Raw genomic sequence first — 17371 nt, forward strand, 5'->3', positions numbered from 1 at the left:
TTCAGCAGTTCCTTCTTCCTTGAATTTTGACGTCCAAAATTGATCCTCGACTCCCGAACATGAATCCGGCTTAATTCTTTGGTCTTTTACTGAGACTTCAAAGCTCCAATTAGCTCGAATTCATTCCATAATATCTACATATCTCGAAATCACTCCTACAAGGCATAAAACACGCAATTAGTGCAAAACACTAGCGAATGAAGGTCAGACTCAATTAAAGTATAGTAAATTAGAGTGCGATAAGCGACTAAAATACGTAATTATAGCATACCATCACTACACATATATATTTTGCATTCTTCAACTATTTTTTGTTTAAGCAGTGAGTAAACGACTATTATGATTAATTCGTCTATTTTAAAAAGGGAAAAGGGCCAAAATTACCCTTGAAGTAGTGGAATTGGTACAAAAATATTCTCCGCCCATCTATTTGAATAAAAATGGCCCTTTTTGGATCAACATTAATCTTTTTACTAACAAAAAATTCTGGATTTTTTTAATTAATAGATACATGTCACCGTCCCATTGCCTAACTTAAAATTCACTCCAACCCAACTGTAACCCGTCCGAATATTGATCCGCTCCGATTTTAGAACACATCTCTCTCTCTCTCTCTCTCCTCATTGCTAGTTGGGCAAAATCCGCCAGAAATAGCAACAAACACAATAGTCTCATCTCTGTTACACCCCACATTTTCATATATGAAAGTATGCCATAAATAAATTGACGAGAGCTCGGAAATAAGATGTTACGTCCCGTATTTTTTTTTTACGTTAATATTTCGTCGTAAGTTAATCAGTGTAAGCTCAGGAATGATATTATTTTGGGATAAAATACGGTATGAGCTATAATACCCGATATTTATGGATTAGTGCCATAAGAGGTACCATATGACCATAAAAGTAGGATGTATAAAGTGTATTAAAAATAAGTAAAATTTTAAGTAATTGAAGGCAATTCTTAATTATGTGGATAATTGGTTAATTACCGGATAATAGGACATTACCTAGTTAATTAATAAAATTAGTGGATAAATGTAATACCCTATATATTAATAAGGGCATATAAATCTTTAACTAAAGTTTAAAAAAACAAACAAAAAAAAGAAATAATAGGACAATGAGCTAAAGCCCATAAGAATGAGAAACGAAAAAAAAAAAAAAAAAGGAAAACGGGGAAAAGTTGCTGCTAAGCAACAGAAACTAAAAGCAAAGAAAGAAAGAAGAAAAAAAACGATGGAGGAGGAAACAAAGGAGAAGAAGAAAGAGGCTAGAGCCAAACCTTGTGAAATTTTAAAAACGCACTTATTTTTACGGGTAATATTCGAATTTCTCATTTGGGTTCCTTTCTTCTGGTAATTATTTTTTTTTATCTCAGTTCATATATTTGAAGGGTTTCACAAGGTATAAGAAATTAAATACCAATAAGAATTATTTTGGGCAAGTTATGCAATTGAAAATTGGTTAATGTAACTGTAGGATAATTCACTTGGAAAAAAGAAGGGTATTGATGTATTTGTACTTAAACTAGTCTCATTATATATGATCTTTGTTAGGTGTAAATTAAGTTAGAATGCAAGGATTGAGTTTTGGTGTTTAACTATATTGCAATGAAAATATCGAATTTGGGTTGGAATGTGATAAGTCTAGTATTGAGTACAATGATAAGTACCAATTAAGAAGGAATATTATGGACAATAAATGTATTTCAATTTCAATTTATGCACACGATTAAGGAAATTAAACAGTACAGGGAATAAACCATATAAATAACTTTTTATTTAAAAGATTTTGGACTAATTTAAATCACTCATATGTGGGTAAATATAAATTCACAAATTAAGACTCAAACATGAACCCCAATGGTTGGGTATTCTAAATTAGCTATGAATTAGCTTAAATATGGAAATTAACATGAGATTGATATTATGTAATTATAGATTGATTGGAGGAATTTGTGCGAATTGCTCGAGGTGAAGCATTTGGTATTTCGGCACGGGTACTGTGAGTAGTAATCTTACCACAATTTGTGTTTTCATAACCTGCATGATTTATATATGATTTTGAAAATAAATATATTACCGATGATTTGAAATTGCATGTGAGACAAGTTCTTTACTTGATATGATACAGAACAGTTTACTTGATATCTTTACTGATTAATCTAAATATTTTCACCATTACTAGATGTGTTTTACCGTTACTTGAGATGTTACAGTTAATTGAAGTTTTCTCACTGTTACTAGATATGTTTTACTATTACTTGAGACATGATTACTGTTACCGAAATAAAATTACAAGATTTGATAAGGAATGATATGCCCTTCATTATTTTGAAAATGCTTTTGTACGAGTATTTACTATTTACAAGAAAGAGTATAAATGGGAGGAGACTTCGAAGGATCCCGTGGCTAACGGCGGGTTCGTTAGACCTGGTGCACCTTGTATTTACATATTATCGATTACAGTTATAGCCCTCGCTAGTGGGAAGGTAGAACTAGCATACATTTACAGTTTTCCCTCGAGTAGGGACCTACAGTTATATTTGACTCCTTTGACGAAGGGGTCCATACAATGTTACAAATTACATGATCCTTCCTTGGAAACCTCCCAAATATAAAGATTTGATATGACACAATGTTTACCGAGTCTATTACTGAATTGTTAAATTGATTCCTATTACAGGAAACACATGATGAGACTGATTATTATTACTGTTTTTTTTGAAAGGGCATTTTATTTTTGTGATAGTTCCTAATTATTTTTATACAGGCATGTTTTCTGACTTGTCCCCAATTAAAAACGGTTGTGGTTAAGTATTATTACTCACTGAGCTAGCGACTCACTCCTCGCTATTTTTTTCCCAGAGACAACAATTGAAGGGCGAGGATTTCGTTAGTCAGACGCACAAGTTGATAATTTCTGGTAAGCCCCACATTTGTTCGCGTGGGCGGAGATTTAATTTATTATTATGGTCTTTTCTTTAAACTCTTAGAGCCGCTCCATAGTCAAATTTTTTAGTGTCTTGAGTATTCTTCGTTATTATAGATTTATATTGAGTATCGCTCATTCTTATCAAATTTGGAGATAAAGTAGTACTCAGATGAACTATACAGTCACTGAAAAAGAGTTGCTTGCCGTGGTGTAGGCATTCGACAAGTTCAGGTCATATTTAGTGGGGACTAAAGTCATCGTCTACACAGATCATTCAGCTATCAGATACCTATTTGAGAAGAAAGACGCCAAGCCGAGACTGATTCGGTGGGTCCTCCTCTTGCAAGAGTTTGACTTAGAGATCCGCGATCGCAAAGGAACAGAGAATCAAGTGGCTGATCACTTGTCCAGATTAGAAAATCGGAACCATGTAGCTGAAGGGGGTGCAATCAAAGAAACATTCCCTGATGAGCAGTTATTGGCAATCACCTCAAGCACAGCCCCATGGTATGCAGATTATGTGAACTTTATTACAAGTGGGGTGACACCACCAGAATTGACACCCGATAATAGAAGAAGGGTCTTGTATGATGTAAGACTTTACATGTGGGATGAGCCATTCTTATACAGGCTCTATGCAGATCAGTTGGTGTGGAGATGTGTTCCTGAGGAGGAGATGAATGCCATACTTCATAGCTGTCACGCCTCGCCATACGGAGGTCATCATGGTGGAGACAGGACCGCCCAGAAAGTGCTACAATCAGGTTTCTATTGGCCAAAATTGTTTAGGGATGCACACGCCTTTGTTAAAATGTGTGACAGGTGCCAAAGAACCGGAACGATCACAAAGAAGCACGAGATGCCACTGCAAAACATTCTGGTAGTGGAACTTTTTGATGTTTGGGGAGTTGACTTCATGGGACCATTTTCGTACTCCAATGGTCATAGGTACATCTTGGTGACAGTCGATTATGTGTCTAAGTGGGTGGAGGCCATTTCTCTTCCCACTAATGATGCAAAGGTGGTGGTAAGCTTTGTTAAGAAGCACATCTTCACACGCTTTGGAAGTCCCAGAGTGTTGATTAGTGATGGAGGAACGCATTTCTGCAACAAACTGCTAAATAATGTTCTTGCAAAGTACGAAGTCAAGCACAAAGTTTCCACCGCCTATCACCCCCAGACGAGCGGTCAAGTGGAAGTGTCAAACAGAGAGGTAAAGCGGATTCTTGAGAAAACAGTGAGTGCAAATAGAAAAGATTGGGCAGGGAAGTTAGACGACGCATTGTGGGCATATCGAACTGCATACAAAACTCCCATAGGTGCTTCTCCGTATAAGTTAGTTTATAGGAAAACATGTCACTTGCCCGTCGAACTTGAACACAAGGCCTATTGGGCAATTAAAAAGTTGAATATGGAGGGGGACTTGGCTGGCGAGAAGAGGTTGCTGCAACTCAACGAGCTTGATGAGTTTCGTTTGCACGCATATGAAAATGCCAAATTGTATAAAGAGAAGACTAAGAGGTGGCATGGCAAGCACATCCAACATCGAGAGTTTGAGCCAGGGCAAGAAGTTATTTTGTTCAATTCAAGGTTGAAGCTTTTTCCAGGAAAGTTTAAATCTCGTTGGTCAGGCCCTTTTGTTGTGGTAAGTGTGAAGCCTCATGGAGCTGTGGAGTTGCGGGATATGAGTTCAACTGGTACTTTCTTGGTGAATGGTAAAAGGATAAAACATTACTGGGGTGGTGACTTTGCACGTCACAAGACCTCAGTGGACTTGACGGATGCTTGAGAACTTGTTGAGTCGTGCCGTGACGTTAAATCAGGCGCTAGATGGGAGGCAACCCATTGAATTGTTGTAACTGTCATACCACGACGTTAAATAAGGCGCTGGTTGGGAGGCAACCCAATGATAGTAGTAGCGTTAATTTTGTGTTTTAGGAAGAGCTAACCAATGTAGGTGACAAAGGGCAGGTGCTAAGGCCATCGAACGGGGTAAGAACAAGTGAAAAGTTGAAGAAACAATTGCCCAGGTGCGCGCCAGCGCTACTGGACGCGCTAAACTGCAAAGTTTCTGCCTTGGTCGCGCACATGATCACGCTGTTGAACGCGCTACTAGCGCGACCGCGCTACTGGACGCGCTAGTAGCTCTTGGGTTCTGTATTGGACGCGCTAAATCTAGCTCGCTCGCGCATCTAGGCACGCTAGTTCCGTAAAAAATCCGGCGTTTTTCAAGTTTATTTTAAGTTTTTCATTTTTTGTCTTATTTATTCTTTAGACTAAATTACCCCTTGCCCCCATCTAGGAAACGATGCGCCACAGGGGCCTCATCGAGCAGCCAGGCTGGTTCATCTAGGTCACGAGGTGCTGCACCTACACGCTCCTTTGATAGTTCCAAATTTATTTCGGCCAATGCTCAGGCCCGCTTTGCGGAAAAGACTCGTAAAACGCCATTTTCGGAGAGAGGTATTAACGTCAGATAGCTCTAGAGATACTGCCCTTACATGTACGAGGAGTTGGTGAGGCGGGGGTTGCACACATTCATCAATGAGCCCTGTGAGGGCAATGCAATAGTTGTGCGGGAGTTTTATACGAATGTGGCGGAGCATGATAATGGAGTAGTCACGGTGCGCCGAAGGGCAGTGAATGCTTCTGTTGAGGCAATGTGGACAGCCTACCAGCTGCCTCCACCTTCGATTGGTTATGATGATTTCTATGAATACGGCCGCAACCTAACGAACGAAAAATGAGCGCGATTCTTTGAGACAATTTGTGTGCCCGGGAAAGAAGTGGTCTGGATGGACTATGGGGAGAAGTTTCACTCCTCAGCACTTACCTTTGAAGGGAAGTGCTGGCTGTACCTTATAAACAACTGCTTGATTCCGTCTCACAATACTACAGAGGTCAATGGGCCCTACGCTGCGTTGATTTGGTGCTTTGTAAATGGTCACGACTTCGACGTGGCCAAAGTGATGCATGAAGAGATATTCATTCACAGCCAAGTCAAAAGGTATGGGTTCTTTTTCCCTTCTTCAGTTACTCAACTATGCATGGATGCTCAGGTGCCCGAAAATCTAGCTGTGGATGGGTTGGTGAAAAAGGAAGGTCAATTCCGTGCTGATAAGGTGACCACGGGCAAGGAGCCGGAAGTAGTAGAGGAGGAGGTGAGAGGTGGCCGGTCTGCGAGTAGTAGCTCTGATGATTCTCATGACATAGAGGATGCTGAGGAGAACATGGGAGACAACACTGCAGGCTCAGGAGCAAAATGTGGCAGCAACAGGACCATCTGGACGGCAACATCTTCAGGAGCTGCTCAGGTGTCCCGTTTTATTGTGATGGAGGCAGAGATGGCTAGTTTGCGAACCTCCATGACTGATTTGGGCACTCGAGTAGACGCGGTAGCTGACCAACAAGTGAAGTCGGAAAAGAAATTCATGGGCTAGCTGCGATCTCTGGGTCGTGCGTGCCACGTCAACCCAGACACCGTCTCCGACCAGGAGTGAGCCTTCGGGGAAGTTCCTTTACCTCACTGCTCTTTCAAATTTTAATCCATGGGGACATGTCTTCATTTTTAAGTATGGGGTGGGGATTCCTTCATTGTGTGTATGTGATTGTATCAATTGACTGTTGGTTTTGTTTTGTTTCATTTTGCTTTGATAATTTTGATGCTGTTAAGTAGGAATCGTTAGTTTAAAATAGATATATGGCTCGTCCCGACGATGGATCCCTGTCGACGGGGTTCTTGAGGGACTGAGTCGAGAAAAAAAAAGGGCAAATATGTAGACTCTTCCTGATGACGGATCCTGTAGACGATTTTCTTGAGGGAAGTTAGTCTAGAGAAAACACCAAAAAGATTTTTTTATTTTTTCTTATATAGTGTAGCAACTCCCCCTTGATTTTTCTTTAGGCCACTGTTCTTTTCCAAGGGTTTAACTTGAACCGGGTATAGGTAGTTTTCTTTTTATTTTTGTTTTCTTTTCGATTTGTAGATTAGGTTAATGGGATACGAGCTAGAGAATTAAAACAGAACCCATAGCGTTGACACACCTGAACACAATAGACCCTAGAGTCTAACGCTTAGTCTTATTTGTTGAATCTCACTAAAGTGCCTTAATCTGTATGTTTGTTGCTGAATTGAATGCTCGTAACGGATCGTCTTGATGAGCTGATCTGGAATGAGTCTTATGCCATGTGTGGTGAGGTTTTTGTGTAGTCCATGTATTGTACTTATGTCTAGAACTTGCCCGGTATGTGAGTTGAAGCGAATTTTTAGGTGATGCTAAGTTTGAAAAATGATTTTAGGCTTTCTTTGATCTTTTTGAGCTTAATTGCTTGTCACAAATAAAATTTATCCCTAGTTAACCCTTTTGAGCCTATGAACTTTTGTTGACACCCGCATTACGAGCCTATACCCTTTTTATTCTTAATTGACACTGTTTTGATCCTTTTACCTCTTAAAGTACTTTAATTGTGAGATGAGCACTAAAAGAAATATGAAGGAACTAAGTGTGGGGTGGCTTTTGAGTGGAACCAATAAAAGGAAGAAAGGTGCACTTTTTTTGTAAACTAATACACCACTAGCGGAAATTGAGTGAAAAGAAGAATAAACTGAAAAAAAAACAAAAAAAAAGAGAGGAATACATTGTGTCTTGTTTCAGCTAGTGGGTATGAATTAATATAGTGCTTAAAGAAGAAGGGAGTATTTGTAGGGTGATATTGTTTATGGAAGTGAAGTGGGTTGAAGAATTTGCGCTAAAGTTGCTCATGTGATGTGTTAAAGTGCTTAGTAAAAATGGCCCAAACGCAATATCAAGTCATCTCGTGGCATAATCACATAGGCTCTCGGCCTCATATCAACAAGCCACCTCGTGGCATACAACTCTGAGGCCCTTGGCCTCATAATCATATTCAGTGTTTCCTCACAACATAGGCTCTCGACCTTACTCGGTCAGAATCTCACAAGTCACTCGGGCAACAGTAAAACATGATGCTCAGCCCAAAATATCATTTAAAATATCATTTTAAGTGTTAAAGCAGAGTGAACATAGCTGAGTTATGAAAAAATAGTAGAATATAACATGACTGATTTCAAGTAAAGTCAAAACAGTGAGGAAATATAAGTAAAAATCTCCTAAGTATTCAAACAGTTGGCACGAGTCCCAAATATGGCACAACCCAAAACATGATGATAGCAAATAGTTTTCAGTCAAATACGCGGTAAAATAGTTATTTGGGATGGACTAAGTCACAATCCCCAATAGTGCACGACCCCACGCTCATCATCTAGCGTGTGCGTCACCTCAATATAGCACAACGATGTGCAATCCGGGGTTTTATACCCTCAGGACAACATTTACAATCATTACTCACCTCGATTCGGTCCAAACTCTAGCCCGCGACGCCTTTTCCCCTCGAATCGGCCTCAACTCGCGTCAAATCTATCCAAAATCAGAATCACGACGTCAAAATATGCTAAGGGAACGAAACTCATGCGAAAATAATCAATTTATAGCATAAATCTCGAAATTACCAAAACGCGACCCTCGGGCCCATGTCTCAAAATTCGATAAAATTTATATCAATAGATTCCTTATCTTCCCACGAGTTCATACATATCAAAAGTACCAAAATCCAACCACAAATGGTCCCTCAAATCCTCAAGTCTAGGTCTCCAATACCGAGCCCTAGTTTCCCCAATTTTAACCCTTAACTTCCATTAATTATAGCTCTAATCCATGAAATAATACCATAGGAACGAGTTTTAGGTCCAAAATCCTTACCTCAGTGAAATCCCCTTGAAATCCTTCTTCAAATCGCCCAAAAAGCTCCAAAAGTGGACTTAGAAATGGTGGAATAGCTCAAAAATCGTGAAGGAAATAATTTATACCTTCTGGCCCAGGCATTTCGCATCTGCGGCCCCTTCTACTGCTTTTGCGGTCAATGGACCGCTTCTGCGGTCATCACTTAAATTCTCCACTTTCCCATCTGCGATGCCCAATCCGCACCTGCGCCATCGCAGGTGCGGTTCTTCTACCGCTTCTACGATTTCTGCCTTCCTAGGCCCTACCCGCTTCTGCGATTCAAATCTCGTTTCTACGAGACCGCACCTGCGGTCCCCAAGCCACATGTGTAGTTATGACAGCAATGGGAAACTTCAGCTGTCATAACCAACTCCAAAACCTTCCGTCAACCATCTGAAATCACCCTGAGGCCCCTGGAACCTCAACCAAAAGCACACACACATCATATACTACCATTCAAACTTGTACCAATTTTCAAAACACCTCAAACAACATCGAATCAACCAAAACACGTCGGATTCAAGCCTAAGTTTCCAAAATCTCCTAAATTATGCTTTTGATCAAAAAGTATACCAAACCATATCCGAACGACCTGAAATTTTGGATACACGTCCCATATGAAACTACGGAACTACTGCTACTATCTGAATTCCATTCCGATCCCTATATCAAAATCTCACCTATCAACCGGAAAACGCTAAAATTTTAATTTCGTCAATTCAAGCCTAAATCTACTCTGGACGTCCAAAACACATTCTGATCACGCTCCTAAGTCCCAAATTACCTCTCGAAGCTATCCGAACCATCGAAACTAAAATTCGGGCCCTCTAACACATAAGTCAATATTCGGTTGACTTTTCCAACTTAAGCTTCCTCAAAAGAGACTAAGTGTCTCAAACCTTCTCAAAAACCTTTCCGAACCCGAGCCAACCAACCCGATCACTTATAGAACCGATAGGCAAAGCAATAAGAAGCAGAGATGGGGAAAATGGAGTGGTAACTCATGAGACAACTGGTCGGGTCGTCACACAATCATAGACATACAATTCGTACAACAACACTCATAAAAACAAAAATGGCAAAGAGGCAGATGGTTGTGTGTGTGTGCGCGTGAGAGAGAGAGAGAGAGAGAAAGTCCTATTTTAAAATTGGGGCAGGTCAATATCTGGGCGGGTCACGGGTAGATTTAATTATAATGTGGCTTAGGGTTTACGTTAGGCCAATGAGACTGTGAGACGTGGATATTAATTAAATTTCTTTTTCTTCGGAATTTTTTGTTAGTAATAAGGCTAATGTTGAGCCTAAAAAATAACAGTAGGACCATTTTTATTCAAATAAATGGACAAAGGGTATTTTTGTACTAATTTCAATACTTCAGGAACCATTTTGACCCTTTCCATTAAAAAAATAATACTTGTGCCTACACACTCCTCATATTTCTGGTATAAGTTGCTGCCTTAGATTTAGATCTAGGCCATGCAACTAAGTGCTACTAGTTAAAGTGTTGTCGCATCATAATTGGTCGAAGAATAAACTCTTGAAGAAAGTAGCCTATTTCTTACTCAAATTGGTCCAAATATTCTGTAAAAATTGCACGGGCGCCTTATTTGATCGCCCCCATTTAATCTATACCTATTTTTTAAAAAGTTTTAACTTGTACCTATTTTTTAAACAATTTCAGCCCCTTTTCTCCTCCTTCTCCTCCTTCGTTTTCCTCTTCTTCTTCTCCTTTCTTCTGCTGCTGTTAGTGCTGCTATGAAACTTCAATTCAGGGGATGATTGCCATAAGTATATTTATCAGATTATTCAAAAATAAATTATAAATAATTACGTAAGTTAGTAGACAATAATTTGTGAATATTTTCACGTAATTATGTTCTTTTCACGTTTATTGTTTCCAAAATTTTTGATTTAGATATTGTTGGCAATCTGATTATTTTATAGTAGTAATACAATATGAAAGAATAATGTGATTATTTATCTAATATGTTAGAAAGTTTTTTCAAAAACTTCAGCTTATATAGTACTGAAGTTTTTACAAATGAACTAAATAATTTCAGCATCTTCTGCTGAAGTTTTTGAAAATATTTTATGACAAAACTAATGAATCCAGGACAAAAAAATTCAGCTTATTTAGTACTGAAGTTTTTACAAATGAACTAAATAAATTCAGCATCTTCTGTTGAAGTTTTTGAAAAAGCTTTATGACAAAACTAATGAATTCAGGACAAAAACACTTCAGCTATTTTAGTGTTGAAGTTTTTACAAATGAATTAAATAACTTCAACATCTTATTCATGACAAAAAAACTTCAGCGTATTGCATTTGCTATTCTAGGTTCGTCTACTAGAATGCTAAAGTTTTGCGTGATTGCCTTTGCTACTTCAGCCCCGTATGCTGAAGTTACGCGAAAAAGTAGGTAGACATAATTTTTTTTTACAAAGCGGACACAAGTTAAAACGTGACCAAAAAATGAGTATAGATACAAATCTCCTAAATATTTTCTTACACTTTTGAGCTCACATAAATTAGAACAGGAGGAGTCAAATCGTAGTTGACTAATTTGAATAAATCTCAATATGCAATTCATCTCATTAGTTGACAAATGGACTCATTTGGATCCCATATGCCAAGCAATCAAATCAAAGAATGTCCAAGTTCCAACTTCCATCTACCTCACTTCTTTCCTCTTCCCTTCAATTTATTTTCATTTACACGTTTAAACCACCAATTTGTATCCCCCAAACTCTATTTTATTGCTTCTTCATTATTATGTCCTCTATGTATCCGTGTACTCTTCTTCATTTAACCTTAGGTTACGGTGGTTCAGGGGTGGATGAAAGATTTAAATTTTATGGGTTTAAATTCGTAATTTTATCACAATAACAATTCAGTATAATTTTACTAGTGGGGTCTGGGGAGGGTAGTGTATACGCAGACCTTACCCCTACTCTGGAGTAGAGAAGCTATTTCTAATAGACCCTCGACATCCCTCCCTTCAAGAACTCCCCACCTTGCTCTTGGAATGACTCGAACTTACAACCTCTTGGTTGGAAGTGGAAGGTGTTTACCACCAAAACAACTCATCCTTGTCTAAATTCGTAATTTTATCACATCTCATCTAATTTGATGGGTTTAAAATTTATTATTTGCACATATTTAATAATTTTTTGTTAAAAAAAAATAAATAATTTTTTGAACAAAAATACATGGAATGAACAAAAACTATGGGTTCACTTGAACTCATAGCTTCCACCGTACTAGATACGCTTTTAAGGGGAACTTAATATTTTTGCCCAAACCTTATATTTGTCTTGAGAAATTCATTAAATATATACAAGTTATTATTTTATAACTCAATAACTTAAAAAGACTAAAATTTCAAATTCATACGCTTCAATGATTGATATTTGTTAGGTATTCTAGGAATACTAGCTCATCTTTAAAACTTAAACTAGTGCATGCTGAGCCAGTGCCCAAAAATTAACTTTGAATGAATACGACACCTGACTGTCAACAATATTACTAATTAATAACAACTGCTATAACCTCAAATTAAAGGCTCAAACATTACTCATCTGCTCCAAAGTCGAATCTTGATAGAGACTAATAATGCCTCTATCATATAAGTTTTGTTGAATTTGTTTGGTGAAAGTGGTTTAGAACTATCTGTTTGATTTGAATTGTGAACACCAATTGGGAAAACAAACACGGCACGTACGTGTATGATAACCATTAGTCGTTAAAGTAGACCTCTAATTAATTAGACAATGGGATCAACAGTTTATATACAATCAAAATGTTTACTTATGTCCTATTTGGACAGTGTAATTTCCGGTTAACGGTTACCTAACTTGCCTTAATCTCATTACATTACTGTCCATGTCATAAGACTGGCAAAAGGATTAAAATATTTCTTTAGATCATAAGTTTAAATCCTAACGATGATATTATAATATGTTTTGAATCTCTATACGAGAACCTAGCTTCGCTACAACCTAGATTTTTCGTGAATTTAGAAGTTATAGCTTGATACTATTATTTGCCTAAACGCATTTAACTATGTGAAAAGGTGAATTTATAAGATATTAGATGAAATGTGAAAATGATAACGTCTTAACTTATGTAGCCGACAAGCTAATTGATTCACTAATTTTAAAATTGCGTACATTAGATACTCCTATTAAGTAACGACTTGATTGCTACAATCAGTGAGTATCCAATTCACAAATGTGAAGATAATGATTGTTAGATACTCCATTCGATAATGACTTGACTTCTATAGCTAACGAGTTTTAGTTCAATTGCACAGTGAAAGTTTACCACACGGGAAGGGGTGAAATTCAAAAATAGTCAGATTTATAACTGGTCGTTCAAAAATAGCCCAGTTTCAAAAGTAATCGAAATTTAGCCACTTTTTATGTAAAGATAAATCTGAGCGAAAACACTGTTCAAAACCCGAAAAATACGCCAGTATATTATGCTGGAGTTCCAACATAAGTATACTTGAACTCCAACATATTATGATGGAGTTCCAGCATAAGTACACTAGAACTCCAGCATATTATGTTGGGCCGGTCTCTGTTGCAGCAAAATAGTGGCTATTTTTCATTGACTTGATAAACGTTGGCTATTTTTGAATGACCAATCTGAAAACTGGCTATACCGTGCTATTTTTACCACGGGAAGTGTTGTTTCATGGCCCATTCCCGTTTCGTTGAAAAATTGTAAGTGAAAAAATTATTTTAATGTTTCCATTAATCATTTATATTAGTGTCATACATATAAAAAAATACTAATAAGTGCTACATAAAGCTCATAAATTAGATGAATATTAGTGTCATACTGCTCAATATATTTATTTGGCGAAATATCAATTAAAATAGGATGGCGAAAAAATGGTTTGGTTAGTTTATATTTGCATATTAGGTATTTACAACACTTAGAATGTAAGTATGCTTAATTCGATTGTTTTAACTAGTTTTATCTTAAGGGAATTCCAAAAAATCCAACATTATCATACTTGGGATTCAAACATATATTTCGCTAACATTCTGAGAGACTTAAATTTTTCATATGCGTAAAAGAATTTTATATCCTATTTTTGCACAACAATCTTTTCGATGAAGGATATTTATAACACCGCACGAAATAATATTCCGGTGACGCCTTTCAGTGGCAATCACATGGTTGTCACAGATCGTCACTTAAAACTTGATCAAATAAGCTTTAGCTGGGTCTCCAATGCAAAATGCGAATGGGACATAACTTTTTGATAGTCGCCACAGAAAGCCGTCACTTAAAACATTAATCAAATAAGCTTTAGCTAGGTCGCCGATGCAAGAAGCGACATAGGACAGCAATTTAGTGGCAACGGTGAGAGTTTCCACAGAATATTGTCGCCTAAAATGTTAAGACTGAGCTTTAGTTAGGTCGCCTATCCAAAAAGCGACATATATAATAACGTTTAGTGGCGACTACGTCTGTCGCCACAAAAAAGTTATTTTTTTGTTGCTAAACCATGCATTTGTCATTTTATTGAAAACATAAAGTAGAACATTGCAAGGAGGAAACTGAACGCGCAGTTGCAGTCCCTATGGATTCCAAAAGTAAGTGCGATAACATAGAAGGTGGGAGGGTTCTCAAAAAACATAACATCCCGAGGTTGGGTAACTTGCATATCACTTCCAAAACATGCTAGAGAATTCGCTACTCCATTCCCTTCCCTGAATGTGTGTTGGATGACCGACATATGCAGCTCATATAGCATCAACCTACAAGTATTAAAAATGTGTGAGTATTTACGATTACATGATGGTAAGAGAGCGATAAGTACTTGAGAGTCGGTCTCCACTATGAGTGGGGTGAATGATCGATTGATTACAAAACATAGGCCATAATAAAGAGCAAGCAATTCCGCTTGCAAAACATTGGTAAAGTATAGGGGTTCACAATAGCCTCTTAACCAATCACCAATAAAATTTTGAAAGACGCCTCCTATCTTACCACGATGTGTGTTGGGGTCAAATCCGCCATCTATATTAAGTTTGTAGATGTCAAGTTTAGGTGGCTGTCGAGAAATATGGATAGTTGTGAGTTTGCGTGGATGGGGGTTGGCAGAGGTGAGATATTTGAGTTCAACGGCTAAGAGGAAAATTGCATTAATAGGGACGACTACATTAGTGTGGTTGAAGAGATTATGGTTACGGTTGAGCCAAATGTGCCAGAGAATAATAGGCACAAGTTGAGATGTAGGTGAATTTACATGTGATGTAATAGAGGAACGTAGATATAGTACTCGGGAGAAGTACATAGAAGGTGTAGCCAATTTATATGGTTAGTAGATGGAATAAGAATGTTAAAATGATGCCAGATTTGTATGGCTGGCATGCAAGTAGTGAAGATGTGGATGATATCGTCTGTGGATGCACATAGATGGTGCAGGTTGCATGGGGAACGATGTTTCGATAGGATAACAAGGTTCGAGTGGGAAGACACCATGCACTAAAAGCCACAAAAAATATTTGATTTTGCTAAGAGTAGGAGTTTGCCAAATCCAGGAATGAGGGAAAGGTGGTGGTTGATGATATTGGTGAAAGAGGTAAAGCTGGTAAGCAGATGAAGTGGAGAAAACTCCATCAAGTGTATGAGACCAATGGGGTATATTGGAGTCGGAAGAATTAGTTGAAACATGAGTATTGTGAATGAGAAAAATGATGTGGGAAGACGGGGAAAAGGAGAGAAGTTCTAGATGGTAGTTCGAGGACAGAAGTATATGACTATGAGGTAAGGATGATTCATGCCTCAATAATGGGCCCTGAATGAGTGGACGGAGTGACAGGCTGGGCGAAATCCAGTTGTCATTCCAAAGACTAATGTTAACGCGAGAAGCAACATTCTATGCAGTTCCTTGTCGACATAAAGGGGCAGCCTTTGCCATGCTTTTTTCAAATGGAGGAGTCAGATAGTTTGACGGTAAAGGAATTTGTTTGAGGTAGTATAGCCCGAGGCACACAATACTTACCCTTTAGTAAAGGATCCAATAGTTGGTCGATTGTGTAGCAAAGCGCCAAGTTAGCATGGCAATGTTTTTGGCATAAGTTTTCTATAGGCCAAGGTCCCCATGTGTCTTTGGAGTGGTAAAAATGTCCTAGTTGACCAAATGAATTTTTTTGTGGGTAGTGGTGGAGCCCCATAGAAAATTTTGTTGAATACGGTCAATATGATCCCTTATTTTTTAGGAAAGTGAACGATTTTGCAATGCCTATATAGGGATAGAATTAAGTAACAGAGCACACAAGTGTTGTACGTCGTGCAAGATTAAGGAATTTAGTTTTCCACCCTTGAAGGTGAGTATTCATGTGGTCTAGGATGTATTGGTAATCAGAAGATTTTGGGTGCATGTTCAGCATTGAAAAGCCAAGATATTTACCAAAATATGAAGAAGAGAGGATATTGAGTATGGAGGAGAGGATGTCTCTAGAGCTGGAGAAGACATTATTAGAGAAAACAATTTTGGATTTGGAAAGTTAACCTGTTGACCTGATTGTACACTTAAAAATGTGAAGTATGGAATGTGCACTAGGGATATTTGCTTTGGAAAAGAGGACAAGGTAATCCGCAAAAAGTAAGGCGACAAAGCTGGCCCACTAGGGAAAATAGTGATAGGTTTCCACTGCTTAGCAATGACAGCTTCCTCAATAAGATGGGATAAGGTTTCCATGCAAATGATAAAAAGATAAGGGGACAGAGGGTCGCCCTGACGAATTCCACGAGAGGGTTGAAAGAATGGGGTTGGTTTCCCATTTATGAGAATAGAAATAGAAGAAGTGGTAATACAAGACATAATAAGTGTTATAAGTGAGGGTGGAAAATTAAGTTTTTGAAGTGAATAACGCACAAAGGACCATTCTAGCCTATCAAATGATCTTTCAAGGTCTATTTTTAGCACCATTTTCCCTGCACATCCTTTGGTTCGACGGAAAGAGTGAAGGGCTTCTTATACAATGATTGCATTACCTATTGCTCAGCTCCCCAGAGCAAAACTGGATTGAGTGGGATTGATGAGGATTGGTAGAAAGTCCAATAGGTCTATAATGGGAAATAGTGGATGGATTTTTTATTTTAGGGATAAGCGTTACAAATGTTTTGTTAATGTCATGAAGAATAGTTCCCCTAGTGAATGCAGACATACATGTGTTAACAATGGCATGTTGAGTCTGATGCCAATATTTTTAATAAAAAAAGGGATATATACCATCAGGACCAGGCGCTTTGAATGGTTGAAAAGAGTGAACTGCATTGCAGATTTTAGCATGGGTAAGTGGACGAGAGAGGGTGTGGATATTGGCGGACGATAGACAGTTAAGGGATGGATGAGTTGGTGTTGCAGAACAATAGGGTAGTTGTGTGGTGTAGATATCAGTAAAATAGTGAAGGATAATCGAAGTAATTTCAGAGTGGTCAAAGGTCCAGTTATACCTACAGTGTCGTTTGTTCCTGGAATTCGATTACGTCTACGGCGTTGAGTAGTAGAAATATGAAAGAATCTAGTGTTTGCATCTCCGTCATTAAGCCATTGGATTCACGATTTAAGCTTCAAAAAAATCTTCTTCGTGTTTTAGTAGTAAATTAAAATCA

This window comes from Nicotiana sylvestris, chromosome 6, assembly GCF_000393655.2.
Source record: "Nicotiana sylvestris chromosome 6, ASM39365v2, whole genome shotgun sequence".
Taxonomy (NCBI): domain Eukaryota; kingdom Viridiplantae; phylum Streptophyta; class Magnoliopsida; order Solanales; family Solanaceae; genus Nicotiana; species Nicotiana sylvestris.